General features: G+C 42.8%; 2 long non-coding RNA genes across 4 annotated transcripts; one reads left to right on the top strand and one right to left on the bottom strand.

The window, feature by feature from the left end:
- The first annotated feature begins 763 nt into the window (after positions 1-763).
- Positions 764-9034, top strand: LOC109732240 (uncharacterized). 3 transcript variants are annotated; one of them, XR_012205209.1, is made up of 7 exons: positions 764-1242; positions 1453-1592; positions 2475-2586; positions 5945-6006; positions 6536-6621; positions 7316-7603; positions 8815-9034. It is a non-coding gene; the product is annotated as an uncharacterized lncRNA (long non-coding RNA). The 3 variants fall into 3 exon arrangements; XR_006672315.2 differs by lacking the exon at positions 8815-9034 and having other exon boundaries at positions 765-1242; positions 7316-7898; XR_002225348.4 differs by lacking the exons at positions 5945-6006; positions 8815-9034 and having other exon boundaries at positions 765-1242; positions 7316-7649.
- Positions 8118-15614, bottom strand: LOC120976796 (uncharacterized). Its single transcript, XR_006672316.2, has 4 exons — positions 15325-15614; positions 14842-15230; positions 12448-12559; positions 8118-8752 (listed from the first exon to the last, which is right to left on the bottom strand). It is a non-coding gene; the product is annotated as an uncharacterized lncRNA (long non-coding RNA).
- Positions 15615-16627: the final 1013 nt, after the last annotated feature.

Raw genomic sequence — 16627 nt, 5'->3', positions numbered from 1 at the left:
TTGTAAGGGCTTATGTTACGGGAAATACACTTCGGAATCTGGTTGTATATACATCCTATATGGGGGATTTTTTCTAATAATTAAACAAAAAGTCAAAATAGTTTAAAAGTTTTTTAGAATAAACTTGACTTTCTTTCGCGCTAGTATATAAATTTTCACGAAAAAACTAACGTTGACTTTAGGGCAAAAAAGACAAAAATAATTTGCTATTATAGGTCACTATCCACACTATTTTAGCTAAAAATTTGTCTTTTTTGAAAAGAAGTCAAAGGGGGGGTTCTTTTTGTGGAATTTTTCTCACAAGTACAATGAAAGATCAATTGTGTTTCAAAAATATTTTCAGAATTTTTTGACTTTTTGTTGATTTTTTTTTTGCCATACAGGGTGTAGATACACCCAGGAACAAAACGTCCCTTATGTTACATGATATATAGTCTTGGCCTCCTCACAAGAAAGAAGAAGGTTTACACATCGTGTAGTTATGACATGCATGTGCTACTAACAAATGCCAAAAGATCTACGGTGGGCTTGTTGATTATACATTCTCAACTCTAATTGCATCCTATAGAGCCAATCACTGCCCCCTTCCGCCTCCGACCATGATGATGATATTAAGCTCTAATCTTGTCTCGGTGAAGTATATGTTTTGTTTGTGACGTTCTCTTTATACCACTTTCACCGTTCTATAATATAAGAGCAATATAATATACTCCCTCTGTTTCGAAATGTATGTCGTTTAACGATTTGGCGTACAAAATTTCCTAGGCTACGAAATTTCCTGAGTATCCCATTCTACGCCTGCCGACCGACACGTTCCCCCCTCTCTCGCCCGACGCCACCCACCACTCGTTCCCCACCACTCGTCTCTCTCTCGCGCGCGACGCCGTCCTCTCCCCGTCGATGTGCCCTCTCGCCGGCATCTTGCTCCGCACCGTCGCCTAGCTCACCGCTCCCCATGCATCGCCGCCTAGCTCACCGCTCCCAACGCGCCACCCTCTCAAACTCCGGCAATGCACTGCTGGGCGAGGAGTAGATGCAGAAAGCTGCCATTTTTATGCGCCGGCAACGCGCTGGCGCTAGATCTGAGTGCGTTGGCGCTCGATCTGCTTCGTGGAGAGGCATGAAGGAGGCGCTGAAGCGGAGCCGGAGCGGCGCCGGCGCGGGCGTGAAGGCGGCGGCAGTAGGAGCTGGAGCCCGAGCAGGTGGAGGTGGAGCCGCATCTGGACCTTGTACTGTATCAAGGTCTGACCCCGTCTCCTCTTTGATGGAACAGATTCTTCTTCTTCTTCCCTTTGAACAAGACCTTTGAACTTGATAACCGGCCGGTCGGAGTAGATTGGTTGAATTTGGGTGTGTGGTATCTGCAGCTTGTTTTCCTCTCACCATGGGGCTGGGTAAACTGCAGTTATTAGTTAAACTTCCCTAATTTGTTTTCCTCTTCGATTTGGCCAGATGGATGGAGTAGAGAGCCTAGAGTAGGAAAGAGCCTTGGACCGTAGCCATGGACAGCGCATGACAGAGCCATGGACAGTGCAACATCACAAACTTCATTCCTGTAGAGCCTGATGCAGCGCAGCATCACAACCTTGATGGTAAACTTTGTGTACACATCTTGGTAAACTTTGTTGTGTTGTGCCAAGAGTAGATTCCTGTACTGTTCTTTCCTGTAGTGGAGCTAATTTTGTGTCTTCGTTAATATTCTCATGAACTTCTGTAGCTTCTGTTACCTAGTCTTGGTCATGAATCTGCAGCTTCACCTAGTTACCTTGTGCTGCAATTTTTGTTATAAAGTGCTAAACTGGTATTGAGCTCAAGTAGCTATGCTCGTACACTGAACCCTGAACATTACACTATGTTTATGGATACTGAACTGGACTGAACCAGAGTGCTCTTTTCCTCAAAAAATTTATTCAAAAGAATCCAAATTTCTGTGAGTACCGATATACTATGATTTCTGTGAGTATTTACAATTAGTAAAAAGGTAGTGACATGTGAAATCGAGCCAAAAGCAAAATGCGTTCAATTTTTTCGTCAAAATTCCTCAAAAAATTGATTGAATTTCTCTCAAATCCAGAAAACAAAACTTAAGAACCCTGGTCTGAAATCAGGTTATATCGCGAATGGCATTAGTGTTTCTAATCATAGCTCTAACCTGAATATGGCTCTTATTGCTTAAACTGAAGCTGCAGTTGTTCGACCATTAGGAAAAGAGATCAATTACTTGTTGGTTCTTGCCTCTTTATCCACCACAAATTTCTGTCCTGCAGAAAGGACTTCCCTATGCTGCAAAATAAACAACATGAGATCAATCTTTCATACTGACAGTGAGAAACAACAAATCATTGGATTGATCAAACTTGTCCTGAATAAAAAAATCATTGAAACTTATTCTCATGAAGCTTCTGTAGCTTCTTTTAAAAGTTGTCGTCTGTGCTTCTGTTAACTTGTCTACTGAAACTCCTTGCATGGTGAAGGAAGGAGGCCAGGCCATGAAGAGAAAAGCTCCTGCCCATATCGATTCAAGAGGAGAGGAGGGCCATGGAGGGAGAAGCCTGCTGCTGCAATACCTACCTTGTCGTCCTCATGGTATTCTCCAACTTCTCATGAAGTTTGTGTAGCCTTCTGTTACTCATGAAGCTTCTGTAGCCTCTGTTACACATGAAGCTTCTGTAGCTTCACTAGCTTATGAATCTTCTTTAGCTTCTGTAGATTAACAAAGAAGTTTCTCATGAATTCATCACTATGAATCTTCTCATGAAGCTTCTATTACTCCAACTTCTGTAGCTTGTTGAACTTCTGTAGCTTCAGCTTCAGAGTAGCTTGTTAATCTTGCAGTTCCCTTGCTAGTCATGAATGTTCATTGCTTTGGCGAGGGAAATTCTGTAGCTTAGTCGTGGTGCAGCTTCTGTAGTTTTATTAAACTTTAGAAAAATTGTCTTGGGTCTGCATGTGCTTCTTCAGAAAATTGAGAATTTAGTGTGTGTACCTTCTGTACTTATGCAAGTGCAACTTCTGTTACTCCAACTTCTCAAGAGAGGAGTAGTTTTGTTAGGAATTGTCTTAGTCATGAATGTGCAGCTTTTGTATCTGAAAATATTTAGTGATTCACTGAAGTTTTGTCTGAAATGAAGTTGTAAATCTGGAGTCAAAATTTGTCAAAATTAACTGAAGTTTTGTCAAAATTTGAAGCATATTTTCTGACCTCTGGTTGGACATTACAGTAATTTCAGTTGTTGTTAACTGTTATAGCATTAGGAGTAGTTTTACTGCAGTACAAGCATTAGGAGTACTGTAAATGGAGTGCTTGCATTAGGAGTATCTTCCAGTTTCCTCTCTCTCTCTCTCTCTCTCTCTCTCTCTCCCTCTCTCTCTCTCTTCCAATGCCCTCTCCTCTTATCTCTTAATTAAACAAAAATGATCACACAGATGATGCACTCCACACAAAATTAAATGAAACTTTTCAAACAAAAATGATCATATATATGGAGTAAAATCCAGTCCATAGAAGCCTTTTGCAAACATATGGAGTAATTTCACATGGGGTTTTCCGAAAATGATCATACAAATGATGCACTCCACACAAGTCTCTTCTCAAGGAGTTGCATATACTCCACACAAGCCTCATCTCTAGGGTTTACATATACTCCACACAAACAAGTAGTTACACATACTCCACACAAATAATCACAAGCAACTCAAGCATCTCAACAAGCAACTCCTCAAGCATCTCAACAAGCAACTCCTCAAGCATCTCGACAAGCATCTCGACAAGCAACTCCTCAAGCATCTGAACAAGCATCTCAACAGGCAACTCCTCAAGCATCTCGACAAGCATCTCGTCAAGCAACTCCTCAAGCATCTCAACAAGCAAATCCTCAAGCATCTGAACAAGCAAATCCTCAAGCATCTTAACTAGCATATCCACAGGCAACTCCTCAAGCATCTCAACAAGCAACTCCTCAAGCATCTCGACAAGCATCTCGACAAGCAACTCCTCAAGCATCTCAACAGGCAACTCCTCAAGCATCTCGACAAGCAACTCCTCAAGCATCTCAACTAGCATCTCAACAAGCAAATCCTCAAGCATCTCAACAAGCAACTCCTCAAGCATCTTAACTAGCATCTCCACAGGCAACTCCTCAAGCATCTCAACAAGCAACTCCTCAAGCATCTCGACAAGCATCTCGACAAGCAACTCCTCAAGCATCTGAACAAGCATCTCAACAGGCAACTCCTCAAGCATCTCGACAAGCAACTCCTCAAGCATCTCAACTAGCATCTCAACAAGCAAATCCTCAAGCATCTCAACAAGCAACTCTCAAGCATCTTAACTAGCATCTCCACAGGCAACTCCTCAAGCATCTCAACTAGCATCTCAACTAGCAACTCCTCAAGCATCTCGACAAGCATCTCAACAAGCAACTCTCTCCATTATCCCAAGATTGTGCAGGGCATTTGCATATACCTCTCGAGGGCATGTAAGTCTTGGAGGTAGCATCCCAAGGTTCTCTAGCCTTTCCTTGTTCGCATGGGGTATTTTATACCCATTGGCCCCCGCATGGTTCAAGATTTCAATCATGCAAGCTTGTAGAGATAGGAAAGCTCTGTTCAACTTGTAAACCTCATAGTTTTCAAATTCATCTAGCACACCCTTGATAAGATCCTGAAGCGTTCTAGGGCTTAGACAATCTGTTAGAGATTGCAACGAGTTGAAGAACCCAAGGTCAAGGCCATTCAGATCTGGGCTATTGGCAGGTTGTTGAAGTCTGATATCGACTCCAGTTCTTTCCACAACTGCTACAAATTCTAGGTCGTTAGGCAAGATATGAGGCTTAGCGTTGTCTTGCTGTATATAGATGGTTTGCCCAACATCATTCTCAGGCCAAGATGCTTGTATTGCTGGAAGTAGGTTCTCTATCATGAACTCTCTCATTACTTGCCTGTTGACTTTTATGGACTTTGTCTCCAATGTTCCTCTGGGCCTGTTGTCGCTTCTCCTCTGAGCCGGAACTTCTTTCACAAACGGCCAAATTCCAATTTTTCCAGAGAAGGTCACATTTCCTTCATTATCCCACCTCGGCCTAGCAACAGCTGTCAAGAACATAACCTTTCCAATATAACTGCCGTTTTGCAGAGTTCTCGTAGGCTCTTCCTCCCCATACAGCAGATAATAGTTCCTTTTTTTCTTGGTCATATAGAATCATTTCTCATCAATATGAATAATGTTGTGCATGGTCTTGAATTTTGGCCTTTCAGTTTGTGTTGTTGTCTCATCGAGCATTTACAAGCAAAATTTCACTCTATCCTTCTTGTTCTTTTCATTCAGAGCTGGCTTCAAACAGTTTGTACGCCTCTTTATCAACTTCAGCATGAACTTCCGGTGGAGTGTCGTAGGGCTGCACCCGAGTTGCCAGGCAAATGACCTGATAGTAGACCTCCTGTTTAGTGGGATGGTAGGGATTTGCTCTAGATTGATGTCTTTCGGCTTTCTTCCACAATTTTCTTTCCCCTGACTTGAAACATCTACATCCAGACCTTCAGCAATTTGCTCCATCGCTTTCTTCCAAATTCTTTGTATATTCCAAACACCCACTCCAAAGAAATCAGCAATATTTTTCTTGTCATCTCTCTTAAACTTTCCCCCTCTACTCATGCACAATGTATGCATTGCAACATAAGCAACATATCTTTGCTTGTCATCTAGGATATCCCTTTTCTGAATTGCTTGCTCAACACCTGCACAAAGAAAATATATGATCAAATGGAGTACAACAATGCATTTACACAAGTCATTTGAGTCATTTACTCTCTACTCATGATCATTTGAGTCATTTACCTGCATGTTGAACAATTGCATCTCCTACATCTTCGTCCATTTCATCTCCTACATCTTCGTCCATTTCATCTCTTACATCTTCGTCCATTTCATCTTCATCTTCTGCAGGTGGGGTGTAGTTGAGGTTTGGGAGATCCATGTTCTCCAGGCAACTGAAAAGAACTTTCAAGGTAAGAGGTTGAACTTTCAAGATGCACACCAGTACATTTTGGAAATGAAAATGATCAATTGGAGCAGTACAACATTTTCAGTAGATCCATGTTCTCCAAAAGATGTTTTGTCGGGTCTTATTACAGTACTACTCCAGTCATGAACCTGTTTTTGTTGTGTTTGTGTTCTTAGAAAAACAATTTACTCCAGTCTGTTTTCAATAGCTGTCTCATGACCCTTTAATGAGAAAAAGAACATGTGTAATCCAGATGACAACATTTTCAGTCTATGATTTTTATTTAAAGTAAATCAACATATCAACAGATGGCAGAGGTTCTTTCAGAATTTATTCTGTCTAAATTATTTTGCTCTATTCTTCCCCGTGAATTTAGCTTCTTTTATCCTTTTACCTCCATGCATTGTTTACTTGATTATTCATTCAGTAAATACTCCATACTTTTACCTCCATTCATTCAGTAAATTATAGAGTATGTTGAGTCATACTCCACCAGATTGTGACTTGTGACCTTGAACGTTTTTTCCCACCAGATTGTTTTAAAGAAGGGCTATTGAAAAAAGATGTATGAGAGTATTAGTGACTCTCATGTGGGCATGCTGCACTTTTCAGGTAGCAGGTTGGTCTCTCAACATTTCTCCATTCAAGTCATTTCCCCTAGTGTTTTTTCGAAGCACTACTGCAGATTGCATACTAAGAATGACCGGAGTATTTTATTTACATCAAACAATGTCAAACAGTTTAGATTGTTCAGTCATACCATAGTGTTTAAAAGTTTGGACATTCTGAAGATTCAAATAAAAATAGACATGTGCACACTTTACTTGATCATGTCGAGTTACAGGTGAAAGAGACCCTCTTATGGGAATAATGAAGTACAGAAATGATAGTGAGTTCAAAGTAAGGCTGGGGTAAAATTTTCGGAGGCCATGCTTTATGTTTTACCACTACCCTTCCTGATATTCATGCTCCTGATATTCATAGTCTTATTCCTACTCAATTTTACCTGAAATGAGAGTAGCAATTATTTCTGCCCGTTAATTCACTCCTACTAATTTGCAGTACTGATGAAACTAAGTCCAAACCTGTGCTAAATTAACAGTACATGTTCATTTTTTGTATTGACAATACAAGTCCAAACTTGTATTGACAATACATGTTCTACTCAGTGTTCATCTTTCAGTGTTCAATATCATTGTTCAGTTTCAGTGTTAAATTTCAGTATTACTCCAAGATTGTACTGCATGCAATTATTCAAATTATTTAAGACAGATGATTACAGCAAGTTTATGATCATCAAATTATTTACTCAGATGCAGAGGGAGTAATGGGCGAGGAGATGAACCTAGGCGAGCAAAATTGAGAACTCTAGCTAAAGCAGCTCCTGCCCAGCGGCGAGGACTTCAGCGGCAGCAACACCTGTGCGTGGGGAGGAACAGCCCCTGGGCGCGCGCAGGCAGCAGCTCGCCTCCACCAGCGGGCGGCAGCAGAGCACCAGCTCGCCTCCACCAGTGGCCAGCAGTAGAGCAGCAGCTCGTCTCCACCAGCGGGCGGCAGCAGAGCACCACCTGGGCGCGCGCGGGCCAGGAGGAGCCCCTGGCGTGGGAGAGGAGGAGCCCGGGGGTGGAGATGGAGGTGGAGGGCGGGGGTGGAGGTGGAGGTGGAGGGTGGGTGGCGGAGCCGCGGAGGCGGAGGTGGAGCGCCGGGGCGGAGGCAGAGGTGGAAGACGCTGAGGAAGAAGACGGACTGATTCAAAGTTTGAACTGGGGGCATAAAGGTCCATTTGCCCATTTTCACCTGGTCGGAACATATTCCCCAGCGACATACATTTCGGAACAGAGGGAGTACAAGCCATGATTGGTTTAAATAACAAACTACACAAGATCTTTATGTCAACACTCTAACTTGACGGCGAACTTTTTTTTTGACGAGCAACGGCAGGTGTTCTGCCAATTCATTAAGTAGAGGGAAAGGGCCAAGGTCCCAGGGTGTCATACACATATCATCTTCAAAGCCGGAGGCTAGCTGAGGGAGAGCACCTCAAAACTCGAATCAGATCAAAAACTAGAGAGAAGAGAAGAAAGAAAATAAGAGGGGGCACACAACCTCAGCTGTTTGCCGCCCAAAAAAGTGAAGTCTCCTCTCTAGCCATGGCGGCGACAGTTTCAGGCGAGCACCTTTTCCCCTCGAAGGTACGTCGGCTGCGCTCCTTCCAAAGCTTCCAAATGACGTAGGCCGCTGTGGTGATCTGCTTGTGCGAGTCCAGCGTCTTCCCAATACCAATGGTCTTCCTCCACCATTCCTTGATGGAGATAGATGTTGAGCCAATAGCAGCAGCCCTCTCGGCATTACTGCGGAAGGAGTGCCAAACTTCCCGAGCAAAAGGACAGGCCAGGGAGATATTTTTTTGGAAATGGAGGCGTACCCCCGGCCTTGCATCATAATGATGCATGCAGCCATCTTATTAAAAGTTCGCAGAGTATCACAAAGTCGCCAAAGTATTACAACTCGCAAATGGAGCGCAAAATAAAAATAAGTCAAAGTTCATGCTGACAATCACAACCGGAATGGCAATAAGATGGATAAGCTCTCTAGACTCCTATCCTGTTATGCGACCGCCATCTGAACCGGTTGAATATAGACCGTGCTACTATCTCCCACTGGTTGCACCCAGTAACCAAAGGCTCCCTGGATTCCATAGGAGTGAGTAAGGACCACGTACGGATCCAAGCGGTAGCTCTGAAGATGACCTGCAAGAAAGTTAAATTGTGTTGTCTGTTAAATATCAAATCATTCCTACAATTTCATATAGCCCACAAGAGCGCACATATTCTAATCCGAATACGAGCCGCCGTAGTATGTTCGACCCCAGTTAACCACATTCCAAACAACGATGCAATGTCAACTGGAGGGGTAATGTTGAAGGCTATATGAATCGTTCTCCAAAGCAATTTGGCTAGTGGGCATTCAAGAAATAAATGTTGTATTGTTTCATCATGATCACAAAAGCAACATCGTGGACTGCCTACCCATCGCCTCTTGATTAAGTTGTCCTTTGTAAGAATTAATTGTTTGTGGACAAACCACATAAAGATTTTAATGCGCAAAGGAACCTTAATCTTCCAAATATGCAATGATCTTGAGACTGGGCCAGAATTAATCAAATCCATATAGAAAGATTTTACCGTAAAAATCCCATTCTTAGCTAGTTTCCATTGCGTGGAGTCCGGTTGGTTGGAGAGTTGAACATCTATCAATCTCCGAACCAGGTGCATCCATGCATTCCATCGCTCACCAACTAGTGCTCATCTGAATTGAATATTTAAGGGGATCGTATGTAAAACTGTGCCTACGTAATCCTCCTTACGTTGCACAATGTTATATAGGGTGGGATATTGTACGACCAGGGGCGTCTCTCCTTACCATGTATCCTCCCAAAACCTTGTTGACATCCCATTGCCAACCAGGAATTTGACCCTCTGAAAGAACAGGTCCTTCACTTGCATAAGCCCTTTCCAAAATGGCGAGTCCGTTGGTCTCATGGTAAGAGCGAGTGTTTTGGACTGGAGATACTTATTATGCAAAATCTATGCCCACATTCCCTCCGGCTCTGTCTCTAACTTGTAGAGCCATTTGCTCATAAGGCACTTGTTCTTGATTTCTAAGTTCTCAATACTGAGACCGCCCTGGTCTTTTGGTCGACAAAGAATGTCCCATCATGCGAGACGGTATTTCCTCTTGGCCTCATCTGACTGCCAGAAGAACTGAGATCTAAAAAAATCAAGTCGTTTTCGTACCCCTTTCGGAATTTCGAAGAACGATAGTAGGAACATCGACATACTAGTCAATACTGAGTTAATCAACACTAACCGACCTCCATAAGACATTAGCTTACCCTTCCAGCAGCTAAGCTTTTTTTCTATTCGATCTTCGATACATTTCCATTCTTTATTAGATAATTTGCGGTGGTGAATCAGTATACTCAAATAACTAAATGGTAAAGAACCCAATTCACATCCAAACAATTGTCAATATGTGTCTTGTTCGTCTTTGGCCTTCCCAAAATAGAACAACTCACTTTTGTGAAATTTTATCTTTAAACCAGACAATTGTTCAAAGAGACATAATATAAGTTTCATATTACGCGCCTTAGCAATGTCATGTTCCATGAATAGAATGGTGTCGTCAGCATACTGTAGGATGGATACTCCACCATCAACCAGATGAGGAACTAACCCCTCCACTTGCCCATGCTGCTTGGCCCTTCCAATAAGAATTGCCAACATATCGGCCACTATATTAAACAAGAGAGGAGACATGGAATCTCCTTGTCTCAAACCCTTGTGTGTCTGAAAATAATGACCGATATCATCGTTAACCTTGATTCCGACACTACCCTTCTGGACTTGAGAACCCACTTGGTTCCGCCAGACCTCGCTAAATCCTTTCATGCGCATTGCCTGCTATGGGAAAGGCCACTTAACTTTATCATACGCCTTCCCGAAATCCACTTTGAAGATAACCCCATCTAGCTTCTTCGAATGGATTTCATGTAGCGTTTCATGCAAAACGACCACCCCTTCAAGTATATGTCGCCCTGGCATGAACGCTGTTTGGCTCGGTTGTACCACTGAGTGCGCGATCTGTGTCAATCTATTAGTACCCACTTTTGTTAAGATTTTGAAACTCACGTTAAGAAGACAAATTGGCCTGAATTGTTCAATTCGAACTGCCTCTTCTTTCTTTGGCAATAGCGTAATCATGCCAAAGTTAAGGTGAAACAACTCTAAATGGCCGTTAAAGAAATCATGAAACATAGGCATAAGATCATCCTTAATAATATGCCAACATTTCTTATAGAATTCAGCTGGAAACCCATCTGGTCTCGGTGTTTTATTCGATTTCATTTGAGAAATTGCATCCAGAATCTCTTTCTCAGGCCAGGGAGATGTGAGCTGCTGACTCGATGGTTTGGTCACAGAGGGTGCATAGATCATTGTGTGGCCATCCCCTAGTAGAAAGGCGATCAGCAGTCCAATTGCGGTTCTGGAGCAATAACCAAAGATAAAATTTGACCTTTGGTTCCGCCTTGATTCTCCATGTTGCATGCAGAAGGGATTGGGGAGTCCTAGTTAGAAACTAAAAATCATAGGCAGATGCAGCAGAATAGCATCCATCAGTCGTCAAAGTCCATTGGATCCCGTCTTGGTATCACTGAGAGACACCGGCTGGAGTAGTTCCCACTTCCCAGAGACGTAAGAACTGATCCAACATATCCTCACTATCAAGCCGTTGCAGTCCCTTCATCCAGCGGTTGGCCTGAAGGCCCTCCTTCACAGACAGATTTTTTCCGTCGAGCAAACTTGAAAAGATTCGAAGCTAGCTGAGCTGGCGAGTCCCCTTGGAGCCATCGATCCGTCCAAAATCTAGCGCGTTCGCCATTCCCAATGGTGATTTTTGTGCACGCAGAGAATAACTGACGATCCACCAAGTCACAAGGAATTGCCGTGCCACTCCACGGCCTTTGGTCATTGCACCACTTGAACCAAGCCCATCGGAGACGGAGCGCTCTGCTAAAACAAGAAGTGTCCTTGATGCCTAGCCCACCCACCTTCTTTGGTGCACAAACTTTCCTCCAATTAACCAGGCACTTGCTACCACTAGCCTCCTCATCACCGTTCCAAAGAAAGTTCCGACAGATCTTCGCTATTTTCTTGATGGCCCATTTGTTTGCAGCAAAGCAAGTGAGAAAATATGTGATAGTGGAGGTGAGCACCGAGTTGATTAGAGCTAGCCTGCCCGGCCTTGCCAATAACTTGCCCTTCTAGCCCTTCATGCGACCACCCAATCTGTCGACGATAGGAAGCAGCTCCACACCACGAGGTTTACGAAGGCCAAGCGGCAAGCCGAGGTAGTGGCACGGAAGGGATCCCACAGCCCCCCCCCCAAATCTTCGATGATGTTGTCAAAATCCAAGCCCTCACATCTGACAGGGTAGGCCACACATTTGGTAGCATTGATCTTCAGGCCAGATGCCTCACCAAAGCGCTCCTGGATAGCACGAACAGCAGAGATCTCATTCTTCTGGGGGTTGATGAATAACGCGGCGTCGCGGCTTGGCAGCGAACTTGGTGGTAGAGTGTGACGGTTTAAAGTCGAGCTTGCTTGGTGAAGTGAGCATAGCTTAGATGGGTTTCTTGTGGTGGAAACAATCAGGTAGAGATCCTCTGCAGTACTGTACGATGCTGTAGTACGGATAACATGTAGGGCCGGGTCCACATGACAGTGACTGTACTGCATGGTACGGTTGTAGCGACCCGACCTCAAACGGTCAAGCCTCTGTGTATCTGTGCCATCCCTGGATCAGTACGCTGGCACACACAGTACATCAATGTATATATCAAAGTGCAATCACATGTATAAATAACGTAAAACTAATATATACCTCATAAGTCTCAGCAGAAACAATCAAACGGGTGTGGAGTCCCATAAATGCCATCGGTAGGTTGAGTGTAGACCGTAACCCTGTTTCGTAACTCTTACTCATCAAGAAATATCTGCAACATGAGACGTTGCAGCCGTGTAGGTCAGTACATTGAATGTACCGGCAAGATCACTATAAGAAAAACAGATGATAATCTATAATATATGCAATATGGCTTTGTGGCTCTGAGTCTGAGGTTTTTGCGTAAAAGCTGGTTTTATTTTCCCTACAATAAAGGAAATGACCGGAATCTGCACTATAGAGTTTTCTATCATGACATGGTTCCGCCAACCGATGTCTCACAGCCCAAATCATCATAAATTGCCCACAATTATGTTATCAGTCCGGTGTTGAGAGTTCCGAGATAAATCCAAGTCCAGATGCTCAAATTGTCCGTAACCGGGGACACGACTAATTGATTAGGTTTTAACCCTTTGCAGAGGTTTGTACACTTTACCCGCAAGATTCGATCCCTCCCTTTTCGTCCTTGCACTTCATGATGTTTGAGAACAGGACGATCGAAACATGGTCTTCCGAAGAGTTCCTCTGACCACTGTCCGGTGCTCATCCAATCCTACCGTAGTTCTACATCTGCTAGCATCGTCCCAGCCAGAGTCACCACTAGGGTCAACCAAGCCAGAGCCCGTAGTAACTTGTGGTTGCACAAGTAAGCTTCCGGTCATGAAGTATTCTTCTCTCTCTTTTAGTCTGGGTGAAGCTTTCCGCAAGATGTCATGGCGCTTCTCCATGCATCCAGACCATCCACTGGCTGCTCCAGGGTGCCCATCAAATCCGTCCTTCACCCAGTAGTGTGTATTGAATTCTTGTCTCGAGTCTCGAAATCTTGAAGTCTTGAAGTCTTGAGGTCCTGAAGATGCAGTCCTTGCCGATGCCATCATGAAGTTGTCGTCATTGACGTAGGGGTCCTTCATACTCACATCACTCCCGAGCACTCATACCAACCCCGTACTATAGCATAGCATTAGAATAAATAACGTCCCGGGCTTGGTAACATGGTGATGGGTTCCTACCTCATGCATACTACTCAACTACAAGAATTCAATATCACTACTGGAGGGATCATGAATGGTGACACTAAATGCAATAAAAACATGGGTATGAATAACATGGTCAAAGTGAACTTGCCTGGTAAGTTGATGAAGATATAACGCTTTGAGAAAAAAATGACTTGGTAGAACTTTTCGTCACTCTGATGAAAATTTATATTAAACAGAAAAAGGCATTTAGATAAGCAAACATCCTAGCAAACAATTCTAGCACTCAAAATAACAATTAAATCAACAAAGGAAACTCAATAATAAAACTCAACTGAATTCCAAAGGAACTTCAAATAAAACCACAAAGAAAACTACTAAGGAAAGTCTACGACTTTACTACAAACACCTAATATAGGTTTGCCCTAAGTAAAAACTTAACAACAAATAAAACACTAAACTAATAAATTAACAGAGAAGAAAATATAAAACAAATAATTTTAACAGAAAGTATTTTTCATAAACTTTTAGTAGTAAAAAGAAACAAATAAATAGCTTTTATAAAACTCTAAATATGACCTATAAAAGTTTTCATACAACTAAAGAAAATAAATTTTAAAAGAAAATAAAATAAAGTTGTCTACTGTAGGTAAACAGAAACATAAACTAACTTGTCAAAAGTGACAATAATAATAATAATTTAAAACCATTAGATCTAAAGGAAATATCACTATTCCTATAAACTACTAAAACAATAATGTTTTGCTAAAACCCTAATTTAAAATAAACTAAAATAAATCACTATATGCTACTAGATAGACAAAACAATAACAAAACAGTAGCAAAAAGAATCAATCAAAAATATTTTATAAAACTCAAGATACTGCCAAATTAGTGATTTGAATAGATTTTATCAAATTCAAATTTAAACTACTCAAATTTGAAAATAAGTACACAAGTAGAAACTTCATCAAATTTGTGACACAATGCAAAAACAATCCTCAATCTGGATCTAAAACATAAAAGTTATAAGCAATCTAAAATTGAAACTATTTCTGTTTTTTAAAACAGAAACGAAAATAAACTAAAAACACAAACTGGCAGGTACTACGCGTCGGGCTGCTATTGGGCCTAAGCAGTGGGCGATCTGAACTAAACAATGCTCGGCCGCAACTTCACAAAACCATGACTATGCGGCTAAACAGAAAACCGGAGGGGGCCCTGTTCGATCTGAACCAATCTAAACCGTAAATAAAACCGCATAAAAACCCATCTAATACATAAAACCTAACTGTTAGTCTGGATCTAATCTAAAACGTTGAAAGTAGATCGGACGAAGGGGGGGGGGAGTTGGGCTTACAGCGGGCGGACGCTGACGAGGTCGACGGCGGCGGGCGGCTCGGGGCGGTCAGCGGAGATGCTCCGGTGGTCGAGGAAGGCAGCGGTGACGTCGGTCTGGCGCGGCGGGGAGTGGCGCGTCAGGGATGGTGGAGGTAGAGGTCTAGGACGACGGACGTCAGCATGGAAATATTGGAGAGCTTCAGCTCTGGCGGTGGCGTCGGTGGTGAAGATGGCGTCTGCTCCGGTGGCTGTGGCTGTCGGCGGTGGTGTCCGGTGGAAGCGGCTCGGCTAGGTGGATCGGGAGGTGGAGGAGATGGTGGTCGGGGACGACAGATGCGAGCGAAGCGACGTCGTTGGGCTCGAATGTGCTCCCACTCCGGCGAAGTGCGGGCGAGGTCGTGCAACTACCTGTAGATAGATTGGGGGCACCAAAACGTGTCAAACCGAAGCGGGGTGACGAGTTGAGCCACTTGGCAGAAAGAGAGGGCAAGGGGAGGCTCACCGGCGTCGAAACTAACGGCGGAAGGCTTCGGCTCCGGCGGAGATCCAAACGGCGCGAGCGTGCAGTATAGATGGACTTGGGCGAGGGTTTAAAGGGGGATCGACAGAGGAAGACCTAGGGTATTTATAGGACGCTATAGTGGGCGAGGGGAAAGCCTTGGGGATGCGATCCCGCTAAGATCGGACGCGGTGCGGCGGCGTGCGCGCTGGATGGCATGGCGTGTGGGAGGGGAAGAAGATGAGGCAGGCCCCGCTGTTAGCGAGCGAGAGCAAGCGGGTGGCCTGTGCGAAGTGGCTTCGTCGCGTGGGGAGGTCGTGGGCCTGAGGGGGTGAGGGAGCTGGGCCAGCTCGGAGGAGAGGGCTTCGACCATTATTATTATTATTTTATTTTTGAAATAAACCCAAAGAAGAAAACTAAATAAAGTAAAAACAATAATACATCTATATAGAAATATTATATATCAAAATGTTCATAAAAAGAAATCCTAAAACCTGAACTATTTTTCAGAGACAAATAACATCCACAAGAATTCACAAAAAATCAAACAGTACTGATGTTGCAATAAAAACCAATAAAAATCATTTTCAAAATACCAAAATTATTTCAAATTTATTTTCTCCTATTTTCCATTGAAGGGAATCATTTTACCCTTATCTCTATTTATTTATTTTTAGGAGAAAAATAATTTGAATAAAAGCCAAATAACTCCAAACGAGAGGGGTTTTCAAAATACCTTCAAAGGGACTTTCAATTTTATTATTTTCAACTTCCAACTCATATTTCATGTAATTTGAAGAAGTCATTTTATTTTCTCTCATGAAAATCATTGAGTTGCATAAAGTTTCTGAATTTGAAATATTTTCAGATGGAATTCAAATCTTTTCAAAAAAACCTTTTCATTTATTTAAATGGAAGAAGTCATATCATCTTCACTCTAGGGTTTTGTGATCAAATGAATTTGAATCCATGGAGATCATAAATGCAAGGTGAAAGTTTGGGAATGTCATTTCATTCCCTCTCATTCAACTTTCAAAAAGTTTCAAATTTCAGTCAATTTCACACAAGCAATCACACCACAATCAAAACTATTTATTTAATATAACATTCCAAAATTTAGAATATTGGGATGTTACAAACCTACCACACTTAAAATGAATCTCGTCCTCGAGATTCAAAGAGGCTAGCAAGAAAAGGTTAGGGTTTGGAGGTCTTCCAGCAAATCCATCGACCGGAGAGGTCTGGGTGCTACCACACTTAAGAGCAAGGCTATGGTTCCGACAAAATTCATGTACTCCATCCTTTG

This window comes from Aegilops tauschii, chromosome 3, assembly GCF_002575655.3.
Source record: "Aegilops tauschii subsp. strangulata cultivar AL8/78 chromosome 3, Aet v6.0, whole genome shotgun sequence".
Lineage (NCBI taxonomy): Eukaryota > Viridiplantae > Streptophyta > Magnoliopsida > Poales > Poaceae > Aegilops > Aegilops tauschii.
The sequence above is the reverse complement of the archived record's forward strand: the minus strand, read 5'-3'. Positions and strand labels throughout refer to the sequence as shown.